The sequence below is a fragment of the Carassius gibelio genome, chromosome A18, assembly GCF_023724105.1.
Source record: "Carassius gibelio isolate Cgi1373 ecotype wild population from Czech Republic chromosome A18, carGib1.2-hapl.c, whole genome shotgun sequence".
NCBI classification, from domain to species: Eukaryota; Metazoa; Chordata; class Actinopteri; order Cypriniformes; family Cyprinidae; genus Carassius; species Carassius gibelio.
In genome coordinates this window covers 5519000-5532975 of record NC_068388.1, presented here as the reverse complement: position 1 = coordinate 5532975, position 13976 = coordinate 5519000, and the positions used below count along the sequence as shown (strand labels likewise).

At 34.5% G+C, this 13976-nt stretch overlaps 1 protein-coding gene across 2 annotated transcripts in view; it reads right to left on the bottom strand.

Moving 5' to 3' along the window:
• The window catches only part of LOC127933893 (protein-methionine sulfoxide oxidase mical3a), an 84675-nt gene that overhangs the window by 63711 nt on the left and 6988 nt on the right, over positions 1-13976 (bottom strand). The window contains exon 2 of one of the 2 annotated variants that reach the window (XM_052530993.1): positions 4048-4274. The exons of the other annotated variant lie outside the window; for it this stretch is intronic. The gene's annotated coding sequence lies outside the window, so the exon portion shown is untranslated. The remainder of the gene's footprint in view (positions 1-4047; positions 4275-13976) is intronic. 2 annotated transcript variants of the gene reach the window in all.

Below are 13976 nucleotides of genomic sequence, written 5' to 3'. Positions count from 1 at the left end.
TTTTCCATTTATTTAATTTTTTTCCACCTTAGGCAAATTTAACCGTCACCATACTTCCCTAGATGACTAATTCAAAGTATATTAAGGCATTTTTTTTTTCATTTCAAGTGTTCTGAAATGGCATATTTAAATGTGCAATTATTTAGTATATTTAAGTGTGCATTTTGCATACCCTAACCCTAGTGTTTCATTATGTTGACTTATTAGAGTTAAAGGTTTTACAGAGCACATTTTTAATAGGCCTATCTTATTTTATCACTTCATAAATCTGTCAACAGCCTGAAAGAAAGTTGTTCAGTGTGTTTTTAGGAATATAATGTTATCTAAATCAATGCTAAATGAATAGATACCCTACTTCAACAGTATAATGTGTCATTCAGTAAAGCATGCTCTGTCCGGACAGGGAGCAGCCTGTGTTGTCTGTGGGAATTTAAAAAGCAGTGGTTACAATCAACCACTAGGACCTCTGTGATTCTGCCCAGTCTTATGGAGTTATAAAAGCCAACTGGTTGAGAAAATCCAGTGTCCCTTCATCCAAACTGGTCTGGGAAAATGAAAGTGTCTTGGTTCCTTGATCATCCCTTTATAGTTTTCTAAACCAAATACAGGCCCAGAAAAGGCGAGGACATCTTATACAAGTTGTATTTATCTTTCTGACAGACTTAAAGCAAGTTGGATTCATTGTATTGAAAGACTTCAAGCAAAGATTTGGAAATCAAAAAAAAAAAAAAAAGACAACTTTTTTTTTTCTTCACAAAACCAAATAATGTCAGATGATAGAAAAGACTGGGAAGACGTTTGGGAAATCATAGCTCACAGGAAGCAACTGAAGAAAACAAATGTTGTGAACTACAAACATGTTTTGCTCTGAAATAAGCAATCTAAATCTGAAAAAAAAAAGAAATTATGTAATATGCCTCCTAATAAGGTGAAGGGAGGGCATGGTGAACGCTCTTGAACACGACTCAAAGGACAAATACAAAGATAGCATTATAAATATACTCACTTATCTGTTGATGTACAACTGTTTGAGGTGTTTCTGAGTATGTGATATACAACTTTAAATGGAAAACTGTTCCTCTCTTTCAGTGTTGAATTTTTATAATTCTATCGGCTAAACACCAAAACTCACTGAACACCCACTTTAAAAAGTACATTGATTGCACGGGGTTGCTCCGTGACACAGAGTGTCACTTTTTTAAAATAATTTATATTTTAAATTACACTTTAAATCTACCATTATGCCTTGAAAGATGTGGAGTATATGGATTCAGGTTGCCATGAAAATCAGTAACATACTAATCTGTAACAAAGCATGTATATGTAAGCCAAAAGGGTATGCGCCATATTGTGATTTTCTTTATTTCTTCTTATTTTTCTCTATTTTCTTTTTTAGAAATTAGTATACATCAATGACTCATTATATTGATAAAAAATAATTAAATACATTTATAATGTTACAAAAGGTTTCTACTTAAAATGAATTTAATAATAACAATAATATGTATATCAAATCAGCATATTAGAATAATTTCTGAATGATCACGTGACACTGAAGCCCGAATTAATGACTGCTGATTTTATTTGTTATTTTTTATAATCACATAAATAAATTCCATTTTATAATACATACAAATAGAAAACTTTCATTTTAAACTGAAATATTTTTTTTTCAGAATATTACTGTTTTACTGTATTTTTGATCAAATACTGTAAATGCAGCCTTGGTGAGCATAAGAGACTTCTTTAAAAAAAAAAAAACCTTGCCCCAACATTTTGAAAAGTGTGCATACAGTATATAGCTACATTTAATATATCCATAATCTATAAGCCCTGTTTACAAATCTGAAGCCCCACATTTTCCAATACAGCTGCATATTAACACAGTTTTTATCTCTACAGTAATAGATTTACAATCACACTTATATTGTCCCAACTAAATTTTAGAATGTCTAGATTGATTTAAAGAGCACTCATAGATCCTGCATGCCAGATAGCAGATTTCAAAGCTTAACTAATGTGAAAAGCACATTCTTTGGTAGTGAAGTCATTTAGAAAGAAAGCAGTATTCTTTAGAATCAGCACAGCCCTGTGCTTCTGCTCTAAATGCATTACACTCCAGGTTTTAGAAAGTCAGATTTAACTAGATTTTTTATTTAGATCAAAATCTTTATCATCTAGAATGATGCTTGTATGTACAAAATAGGTTGCCTGGATGCTGTTTTGGGGGACTGCTTACTTACTTACTGGCCCAAGTCGAAACAAATATCGGTCTCTGATCCAATCAGTCTATTCGATTTTGCAAGTTTTCACTCATATGTACAGCACAAAAAATGCAGGGAAGATTTAGTTCCCAAAACGGAATAAATGAAGTCTGCTAAAATCCCAAACCCTAAGGATGAGTACTAGTAATAGTGATACTTTTGTCAGCACTAATTAGGTCATTATTGCTTGTAGATGGATAATTTGAGGGCTTTCAACCTAAAATCTAAATTAAGTACGAGCAAGGCTAGACTTCTGAGACTAGAAACATAATTCATCTGGTGACTCGGTGATGCTCTACATCGGTTTGGTCTTACTACACAAAGAAAATAATTTACGGAAGAGAATATTATCACAGCATTCCACAATGAAATGACTTAATCTACAGTTCAGAGTAAAATAAATGCCTGTGCTCCTGTGAAACAAAGAAGCACAACACATCCAAAAACAAAGGCTCTTTCTTTAAAGATGAAAAGATGGACCAACAGCTGCTGCAGGATTTACAGATGCAACAGATATAAAGCTTACTCTTTTATGTGATTTACTGAGGAGTCAGAAATCAACAGAACATTACTGGCTACTGTTATCAATCATATCCCATCCCAATAATAAAACCAATTGTATTTTTGTATAAATTACATAGACTGTCCGACATTATTTTATGCAAAAATGTCTGCATTCTTTAATAACAAAACAAAGATATTTTAATATTAACATTCTTAAATTAATTATTATTTTATGATATATTGTTAAGTATATTTAAAATATTTAAATTATCTCCAGTAGTTGGTTGTTGTAAAACTCACTAGTAAATAAATACAAATGATTAAAAATAATATAAATGAATCAGCATAAATTTAAAAGCAGAACCACAAACTATTTATTTCTTATTAGTCATTTAAAATAATTTCCATGCTTTGACCTTGAGTTAGTAGAAGTTATTTTCAACTTTAACTACATTTAGCAAAAATTATTCCATAAAAAAAAAAAAATTCAGTATAAGTTAGTTTTTATAAAAATGACATCCAGTAAGGTCAAACACATATGATTAACAGTCATTTGCAAAATTAACTGAATCATGCATTGATCACACAAACATTCATTTTCTTGTGTTATACCTTCTGATTTTATTGGATTATGTACCTACACTGTATCCTGTGTATCTAAATGTAATATAATATCTTATGTTTCATTCTTCATATCTTATGTTTTACGATTTCAAATAATCAGATTCTCCTACAGTCTGCTGATACTTCACGCCGCAAACGATAACTATATTTAGATTTCTCCGCAATTTAACAACACTGCATCCCCATGCATCCAGCACCACAAGGACGTTCCACATATGGATGCTCTACAGCAGAACAGGGTGACCCAGAATTTTGATGCTATTTGGCACAGTTTGCTAATTAAACAGTGTACAAAAGGCCCAGTCCCTCCATCACAACCGAAGAAACCGTGCTGGCAGAGAGCAGTCTTAAAAAGCTAACGGGAAGCACACATCCCACTGAGACTTCATCCCAGGTTATAAAAACGCAGTTGCAGGGATCCACCCATAATATTCCAGCTAGGGATCCAAATGTCCCTTTGACAATCGTCTATATTTGCAGCCCTGTTTAACTAGCATCCCACACCAGCGCCTGCAGAATCTCATATTTAATTTAATATGTAATGATGTCATCCATCACAACAAAGCAGCCAGTAAGGATGCCTTTTATTTATTCACCAGCATGCACACTAAGCAGTACACAGTCAAAGCAAAGAAGCCAAGTGAAGGGCACTTACTGCGATCTCTGACAGCTGCTGGGAAGAGTGTGTTTATTTTGGGCTTTCTCTCCTCTCTTTTTCTTTCTCTCTTCCTCCCCTGCTCATAACAGCAAGATACAGGCTGGACCAGTGCTGGTTGCCATAGATACTGGAAGGGGAATGCGTCACATGACCAAGAGGGAAAGGATAAGCAGGCGGTGGCCCCTCCTCCCTTCAATGTCACTGGTTTACAAAGAAAATCCTCCCTGCAAAGGCACAATGGGCTTCTTGAGAAGGTGGGTGTGGCGATCTGAGGAAAGGCAGGGGTTAAGCTGTGACTCGACTGTGTGCGCGCGCCTTGTGTGTACGAAATGTACCGGCAGCAGGCTGCCAGGATACAGAAATAACACACAAGACAGCCAGGCATTCCTGCACCCTCCCAAGTGCTGCAGCTTGACCCACTGTTCTAAGCGGGCACTCCTGCCAAGAGAGGTTATTTAAATCACTACAGAAACTGGACAGATGCAGTGACAATTATACAAATATAAATACAATACAGCAATGAGAATTAATGTGCTTGATTGCCATGAAAAAATGCAAATCTTAATCATCCTAAAAATAAACCAGAAATGTATACATTAATAACAAATATAAATAAATAAAAATTTACAAAAATCAATTATATATGATTTGATATATTAATTATAATTTGATATCATTTTGAAATTTAATGCAAAATTTAAACTGGTCATGATTTAAAATAAATTCAACCTGCAAAGCAAAACCTAGCTGGACAAGATTCACCCTTTCAGTATGTCAAGATGAACTGACTAGATTGGGAAGTGAAACCCACATAGCCTACTCAAAATAGACTGAGGTGCAGAGTCTCATGTCTGGTTTAGTCTGAGATTTAAGTCTGGTCATCGTTTGTGTAATCTGTGTGCAGCATGGGTACTGAAAGAATAACAATTAAGAAGCCAGTGATTTGCCTATCTTTTTTTTTTGTGTGTATAGCAGTTTGAGACTGATACCATGATCTGTTCCTGTGTGACTTGTTGCAAAGTACCTGCAACAAATCAGTGATTATTACTTTATCAGATGATGGTAAGCGGGAGTTGTACACAGAAATACCTGTAGTCCATCTGAATGAGCTCTTTAACACAGAAATGTTGCCTTTTTAGCCTAAGATAACACCAAAAGTGTATTGCCACTGTTTGAGAGAAGATAAGAAACATTACACAGGATAAAATGCCCAAAAAACAGGCACATGAAGTTAATGTGCTGCAATTACAAGATAAGAAACAGCCACAGATTTGTGGTAATTTTACAGGCAGGAAAACTGAACTGCGGTTAGAAAGCAGAGCTGTTAAAGTCATTTAAATGCCTTGCTGAAAACAGAAAAAAAGACATTACACACTGTGGAACTGTTTGCTTCACACTTGTTTTGAAAAAGCTTGAGTGTGTTTGTAGGAAGTGGCTTTTTGACTGCACAGTAGTCACATTGGGACCGTTGTGGGTTGTGATCGGTCCAGGGTTGTGAAACAGCAAGGAAATATTGTATTCCAAATACAGTGCGAGATCCAGATCACCCTGTCAGGATTTAAAATTGATTTATTTGAGTACTAGCCAAACAAATACATAAATGGACACAAAGGGTGATTTATTTGAGTTGACATTTTTTTGAATATTGGAAAAATGTGAAAATAGACCATAGATAGACACAAGAGAGAGACTAGTTAATTCGGTAACACTTTAGAATAAGGTTCCATTAGTTAATGTTAGTTAATGTATTAATAAACATGAACAAACAATGAATAATACATTTATTACTGTATTTATTCATCTTCGTTAATGTTAGTTAATGAAAATACAGTTATTCATTGTTAGTTCATGGTAATTCACAGTGCATTAACTAATGTTAACAAGCACAACTTTTGATTTAAATAATGCAATAGTAAATGTTGAAATTAACATGAACTAAGACTTATAAATGCTGTAGAAGGATTGTTCTTGCTTAGTTCATGTTAACGAAAGTAGTTAACTAACATTAACTAATGGAACCTTATTCTAAAGTGTTACCGTTAATTCATTTAGATGCTTGGGACTATATGGTCATTAAACAAATATGTCTGTCAAAACCAGACAATCAGAATCAAGTATTCTAGAAACCATAATAAATGAAGCTGTTGAAGTTGACTTAAGTTTGTGTTCACATGGTAAACTTCATTAAATAGTGCTTGGTATGCAGGTCCATTGAACTTTTGAAAGTCCACATTGGACTTTTTCCCTTAAATATATGCAACTAAGGAAATCGCAAAAGAGATTAGGTAAAATGTGATTCAGAATGGTGAAAAACGATTTAATTCGTTCAAATCCACCTAAAATAAACACTTGCCTTTTTAACATTAATAATAACAAATGTTTCTTGAGCAGCTTAGAGTAACTATTTTGAGGGATCACCAGATATATGTTAGATTAGATTACTCAGATTACAGTGGATATAATTTATAATAATCATTAACACAAATAAAGTCACTTTTAAACAAAGAAAATTGACAATTAATAAAAAAAATAGACATCAATCAATGTCATCCATGCAAATCTATAAAACCTGCACACATTAAACACATATTTGTTTTCTTTCTCCAAGAATAAGCAATTGTAACAGTAACCACAAGAAAGCCTCTCGCATTGAGAAAACACAATAGGTTGAATGAACCTGCTTACGCTCTTTGTTCTCTCTCTGTCCTCCACACCATGCATCACTCCTCATTAGACTCAATCTCCTGCTTCAAAAGGTCACCGTCAAGATGACCTTGCACTTGCCCCAATTTAGCGCATACTCAGACTGCAATGTACACTTTTTGTCCTTCTTGAAGTAAGCAGTACATCTCTGTGTGTGCGTCTAAGTGCCTTTCTCTGCCTTTTCTCACATTAATGGCTGCATTATGTTTAACAGTCCGTGACTCATGATGGTGCATGTTTAATTCACCGCACTCATCATCACGGCTCCCATTTCCGAGTTTATTGAGCGGTGTGTGGGGCTAGATACATATAACAAACCAACAGACCTGGACCTGTCAGGCCTCAGAACAGTGCACTTCAGAGAGACAATGAGAATATCTACCAACATCATACTGTATATAATACACTTAGTATTATCATTGCATAATAGACTAATAGAATAAGTTACTTTAAAGAAATATAACACAAACTGAAAAACAATTCACAAAATGACCTTTGTTAGGTTTCAGAATATAAAGTAAGAGATATATTGTTCAAAATGAAGACAATAAGTCTTGGATGTGTTTTATGGATTATGTTCATATGTTAATATGATGAGCTACACCGCTGGTTATTCAGTTTCACCTCTGAGAACTTGAGAGGAACCGACTCCTTAAATATACAAAAAATCGCAAGATTGACTGGTTAAAATAATTGTATCTAATGTAGGGTTTCCCAAACTTGGGTTCGGAAGGTAACTGCAAGAAATATGGGAGTTGATCAGACCAATAAGTCAAGCTTTTTCTTCATTTTTGTCTAAATAGGCAAATGTGACATTATCTAATTAAATATGCACTAATACATTTTCAGAGCTGAAATCTAATTCATTGGATAAACCCAGGTTCCATTTTTTAAATTAATTTTACTGACATATTACAGTTATGGGGTTTTATAAGGGGGAATTTTGGATATCTTTTTTCATCACACCATTAATCAGAAATTAACCATTAAGGCAAATTATATATGAATGTAGCCCTCCATAAAAACCTTCAGAATATAGATAGGAATAAAATTGTATAGTCTGAAGAAGATTTCTGGCCTAGTGCATGATAATTTTTTTTTTTGATAAAACTAACTTTAAAGATATATTGTAATTGACATCCACAGACACAAACAGATAGAAATACAAAAAATAAATAAATAATAAACATTTAAAAGTGCATTTTGAATGTTTTCCCCACTAGTCTGAAGCAACACATTATGAAAAGCCAAACATTTTCCAGGGCATGATAAAACAATTATTATTATTATTATAATTGTTTTGCCTGTATAGTGTCTTGTCTTGTCAAAATTTACCTGCACAAAGATCTCCTAATCAGTTTCAGTGTAACAGTACAGACCTGCCCTGCTTGTGACATGACTTTGGAACAGATCATCATTACAGTCTGAGGATGTATATCTGCCATATATGGATATGTCTTCCTACACACAGCCCTTCCTTGAAACCGAACATCATTGTAAATGTTTTTGGGCCAGCCAAAGAAATAATACTTTCTCTACTCAGACATTATAATGCCCTCAAGCTGATAACTTGATAGCTCATTTAACCACATTTTTCTAGGACAGAGCAGTTCCTAAAGTAATCTAGAGGAGATTTCCAGGTTCCCAGGGACTGTGCATGGGTCAAATGTCATTACTTATAAGTGACTGCCCTACATCAAAGTCAGAGTCAGAGAGTATTAATAGTGACACTGAAACCGAAAGTCTCAGAGTCCTTCTGTTATGTTAACTGTAACAACAAATGAGCCATTTCATTCAGACCACATGCTACACGACAAGCAGGACTGGTAAGTATTGATCAGGGTGTGTCAGTCTATAAGACTGCGAGGAAAGGAACTGATTTAAAGCCGGTTGCATCATGGTTGCAGATCAATGTCAGATTGACAGAACTTTCCTGCTAAGATCTGGGCTCACAAGGGCTTACAGTCAATCAAGCCATCAATCTGTAACTTTGTTTCTAAACAGAGTCTACCTACCAACTAAATGCTATAATATTTCATGGAACTATCAGATTTTGAGTAGCAGGTTTTTGAGTAATTAAATAATGCAAATTACAATACAGTTTTTTTATCTTAAAATGATATATTTAATTTAGTTTTACTAGACACCTTCAACTGTACATACACAACATTGCACAGGATCTCAAATGGTTCACTTAGAAAACATATTACTTTATTTCGATGCAAAACTTTAACTTTAACTATGCTCTGTCAGAAAACATGCTATAATTGGATGGATCTTTACTTTGTGTGGCCAACCGAAATGATGATTTATGTCATGCCTATGCAAGCACAAACACATATTTGCCTGTATTCTGATGCAAATGGCATTTCTTAAATAATGTCCCTCTTGGGAATGTGTTCTGTATTTGATCATTCACAGCAGTCACAATGCACTTCAATTCACTGCTGAATGAGTTGAGACTCTCTCACCCTCTCATCCACCCTCCCAGTAGACAGCATTCCTGTTGACTCACTCTTACATAAATAGTACACTGTCAATCGCTGTCACTCCATTTCAACACAAGGGGTATTTTAATTGTCAAATGTTACAAAATGACCCTTAATCACAGTTTATGGTCAAGTGAAGGAGTCTATATGAAAGTTACAGCTAGCTTGCAAACACTCATTTCTTGTAAACAAATCAAAGGGTTAATATAATATGATACAATATTTTGCATAGCCATTTTGCTTATTTTTACTAATTCTAAGCTTCTTAGTTCTGATGAATAGAACCGGACTGCATTGCAACATTTGGGTGAGCCCTCTTTGCCTGATCTCAGTAGACTGATGTAACAATTTAAATATGCTCTGTTTAAAAAAAAATGATCTCAAGCCTCCAAGACAAATGAGTCAACAGAAGAAAAAAAAAAAAAAAGAAAAAAAGAAAATTCTCTTACAAATGTGGACAGCTAAGAAACTGCATAAAGCTTTTTTCTTGCATTGAGAATTTTTCATCTTTCTTTCATGGAATATAATTCTTAGGCAGGAGGAGGTCTAGGATAAAAATAAATAAATACAATAATTAAATGATACAACCAACTGTGCAATATTTGATTGAATATTACATTAAGTACCTTTTGTGAAGAGCATACTGAAATTATGATTTAAATATTGATCATTTTCTGAATCTATCAAATGTTTCCAAAAGACTTTCAAAAATAGTTCGCACAGAAATAAGAACATATAGGTGTATGGTCTACTTTTATGTTGCTTTTCATAATTTTAAGTGATGCTGCCATCAAGTTCAACTTTTAAAAAATGCACAAAAAAAAAGGAAGAGAGCAGCTGGAATATTATAGAAAATCCCCTTTTGTGGTCCATGGAATAATATGGGTTTGTATTGACATTAGGGTGAGTATATAATTACAGAATATTTGTGCAAACTATTCCTGGCATTTAGTTTTGTTAGGGCCAGTTCACACAGAATGCGTTTTTGCAGTCACAATAGAGACGCTGCAAAAAAAAAAAAAGTGCAAGAGTAACAAAGAAATATATCTATCTATCGAGTGAAGTCATGGCCTAATGGTTATACATTTGCATTCCTAACACAAAGGTTGTGAGTTCGAGTCTCGGGCTAATTGGAATTGTAAGTGTGGGGAGTGAATGTACAGTGGAGTATGGAGTATGGCTGTATGTCAAAAAAAAAGCAGAGTGAAATACAAAAACATGTTCTGTGTAGATGGCCCCTTACTGGTCAGAATATACAGTAACTGTAATTTCCATTACTCAAGTCAAAGTTTATTCATCAAATGCTCAAAAAGCAAATGAAGCATGCAGAAATAATTGCAGGCATAGAAACGTACTTGATTATAAAATCATGCTAAAATCATGTATAAACTAAAGAAACATAAGCCTATCAGTCTTACATAAAACATAAAAAGGCTTAAAAGCAAAAAAACAACAACAAAAAAACAAATACATAAGATATGTTGGGGTAAACTACATCTGTAAAGTTGTACATGCAGTGTTCTACTGTACACAATATCCACATCACACCCACTAACACACACTGCAGCTGTTCAAATATTGTGACATGTGATCTCAACTGGACACAAAGGTCCATTTTAACCAAGAATTGAGAGACAAAAGGGAGAAGGAGAGGACAAGTCTACCATAAGACTGTCCTCTATCTTGGGAGAGAATAGAAAGCATTGTGTAGCATGCAGCACAGAAGTACACTAAAGTTAAACACACACAAACAAACTGCTGTCCATCCAACCGCACAAGATTACACACATAATCATGCTCAACACACACACACCATGACATCAGTTCATCCATATAGGGAATGTTTCAGATGTTCAGCTTTTTGATTGACAGAGAGAAAAAAAAGGTATTCCAGTGACATATAATTTGACATACTGTTTGCTAGCAAAGTTTACAACCAAGAATGTCTTTCCTTAAAGAAACAGTTCACCTGAAACTGAGCATTTGCCCAAATTTTGCTCACCATCAGGTCATCCAAGATGTACTGTAGATGAGTTTCTTCACTGAAACAGATTTGGAGAAATGTATCATTACATCACTTTTTTTTACCAGTGGATCCTCTGCAGTGAATGGGTGCCGTCAGAATGAGAGTCCAAACAGCTGATAAAAACATCACAATAATCCACATGACTATTAAGAAGCTGTGTTTTTATAATAAACAAATCCATCAAGATGTTTGTAACTTTAAATGAGTGCTTCTAGCTAAAATATGAAGCATTAAAATTGCCTTAATTATGGATTTGTTACTTACAAACATGCAGCTTTTCACTTCACAAGATCAAAGTTGTGAGATGGACTATTTGTGGATTATTGTGTTGTTTTGATCAGCTGTTTAGACTCTCATTCTGACAGCACCCATTCACTGCAGAGTATCAGTTGGTAAGTTATGAGAATGTTGGTAGATATTAAATTAAATGGGGGGGGGGGTACAATGGTGTTTCATGTATTCATAGTTGTTCACAGTGTTAAAGAGATGGATTCTCATGCTAAACATGGCCAAATAATTTAGAAGAATGACTGAGAATTTCTTTGCCGAAAATCTTAGTTCCAGGTTAGTACAAGTTTCGGTTGTTTTTTTTCAATCGTGGATCTAATGACATAGATGAGAGCGGAACTCCTTATATGAGCATTTCTCCCGGAAAAAAAGCGTACTTGCGCACACGTTGACCAGAGGAGAGCAAGACCGCACACTTCAACGCACTTCAAATTCGTTGGCATCGCTGCATAGGATTTGTCAGAGAATGCCTCCAAATTAGTGCATTTTTGGATGTGAGGAAAAGTTTACCGTGTTCCGTGTACCGTGTTTTGGTCATTTAAGTGACGAATTTTTTATAAACAAGGCCCAAGTCAATGTTGGATTTGCACATCGTTTGCTATTAAAACATTGAGCCATCCCTGTGATAAAATACCCCATTCATGTATGTACAATTGCATCAGATTTCTGTATTTTGTTGAATATCAGCACATAAGTGAATCTATGTTAATGGAAACAACACGAAACATCAGTATTACAGCTCCGTCCAGGAGCTCAGCTTTTTATGGAAATAATCGGAAAGCTGTATATTTCTTTCATAAATATGATAAAACTTAAGACTTTTTGGATATTTGAAGGATGCAGTACTACTCTATAGGTAGTCAAGATTAACATGAGATTAGGTGAAACTGTGTATGTTATGTACCCTTTGATGAACATATGACCATGTATGTATGTATATAAGTAGGCCTATACATACTAAAATGCATACTGTTTATTTAATTAATTAATTGTGCTTTGTTGTATATTTTATATATAATTACATAGCTTTTTATTTGGCCATGAGGCAACTGCAGGCTTATCAGTGTGCATGGAGTGAAAACCACATAAAAATAACCATGACACACTAAAATACTAAAAGTTCAACAGAGGCAAGTGTGCCAGTTGCTTAGAGCTGTGACACACCACCTCAAAATATTACGTTTACATGCTAATGAAAACAGCAAACCTGCACACATGCAACAGGTTCTTAATGAAGCAATTCACTTTCAAACATTCCTCTAGACCTCGGAGACTGTATGTGAATTAGAGACTGTTACTTCCAAATGGATTACATTTGGAAAATTAGAAGCACATTTGAACGGGATATACACGTTATGCTACAGTAACATGAAAACAGTTGACATCATGATCGAAATACACAGATAAATAGATATGAGTCATGATGACAGCCAGCTAAGGAGACCTTAAAATGTCATTCCTGATTTTGTTAATAACTCTGAGATTTGACAGAGGACAGATCTCTCGTTATGGGTTCATAATATTATTCAAACAATCTTTGATGTCTTAAACACTATAAAAAGACTGGAGCAATCTGCACAAACAGTGCTCCAGTTGGCTAAAACATTTGGCAGAAGAAACAGAAATTTTTAATAAGTGTCTGTTTATTATAAAATATAGACAGAACTCTCCCACTCAACACACTGCCAGTGTGGGTTCATACAATATCCCACTGACAACTGTCCCACTTTACTGACCTCTGACAAGGTCATTCGGTAACACTGCCTTAGTCTACATTCAGAAGATAGATAGATAGATAGATAGATAGATAGATAGATAGATAGATAGATAGATAGATAGATAGATAGATAGATAGATAGATAGATAGATATGAATATAATATCAATCAGTTGTAGCTCACTGAGCTCACTAGAGACAATTATCAGTAAACAATGACCTTGTTTTGGTCTGCTTCTCACACAAAGGTATCATATCACTTCAGAAGACTTAAAATATAATGCATGCACAGAATGTATAGTCCACTTTTTGATGCTACTATTGGGTATTCACTTCCTTTCTATGGAACAAAGTGATCCAAAAAAAGAAAAAACTGCACCTTTAGATTTTTTGATTGTACGGGTCTGGAACAACATGAGTTAATGACAGAAATGTCTTTTTTTCCCATGATTTCAGTGGTTTGGTTTTATGAGGTGACTAGATCATTCTGTATGAATCACTCTTGGCACTCAGCATGGTATATGACATCAGTCTCAATGTCCTGTTCCAAAAAATATTCACCCCCGCCCTCCTCATAGAAAAAGTATTATTACTTGTGTTATTAAGAGATGTGTTATTACTTCCAAACAAAGATGTATTTTTCACAAGACTGTACAGCACTGTGTGGATTCATCATTACCTGAAGCAAGGGAAGATTTATGACA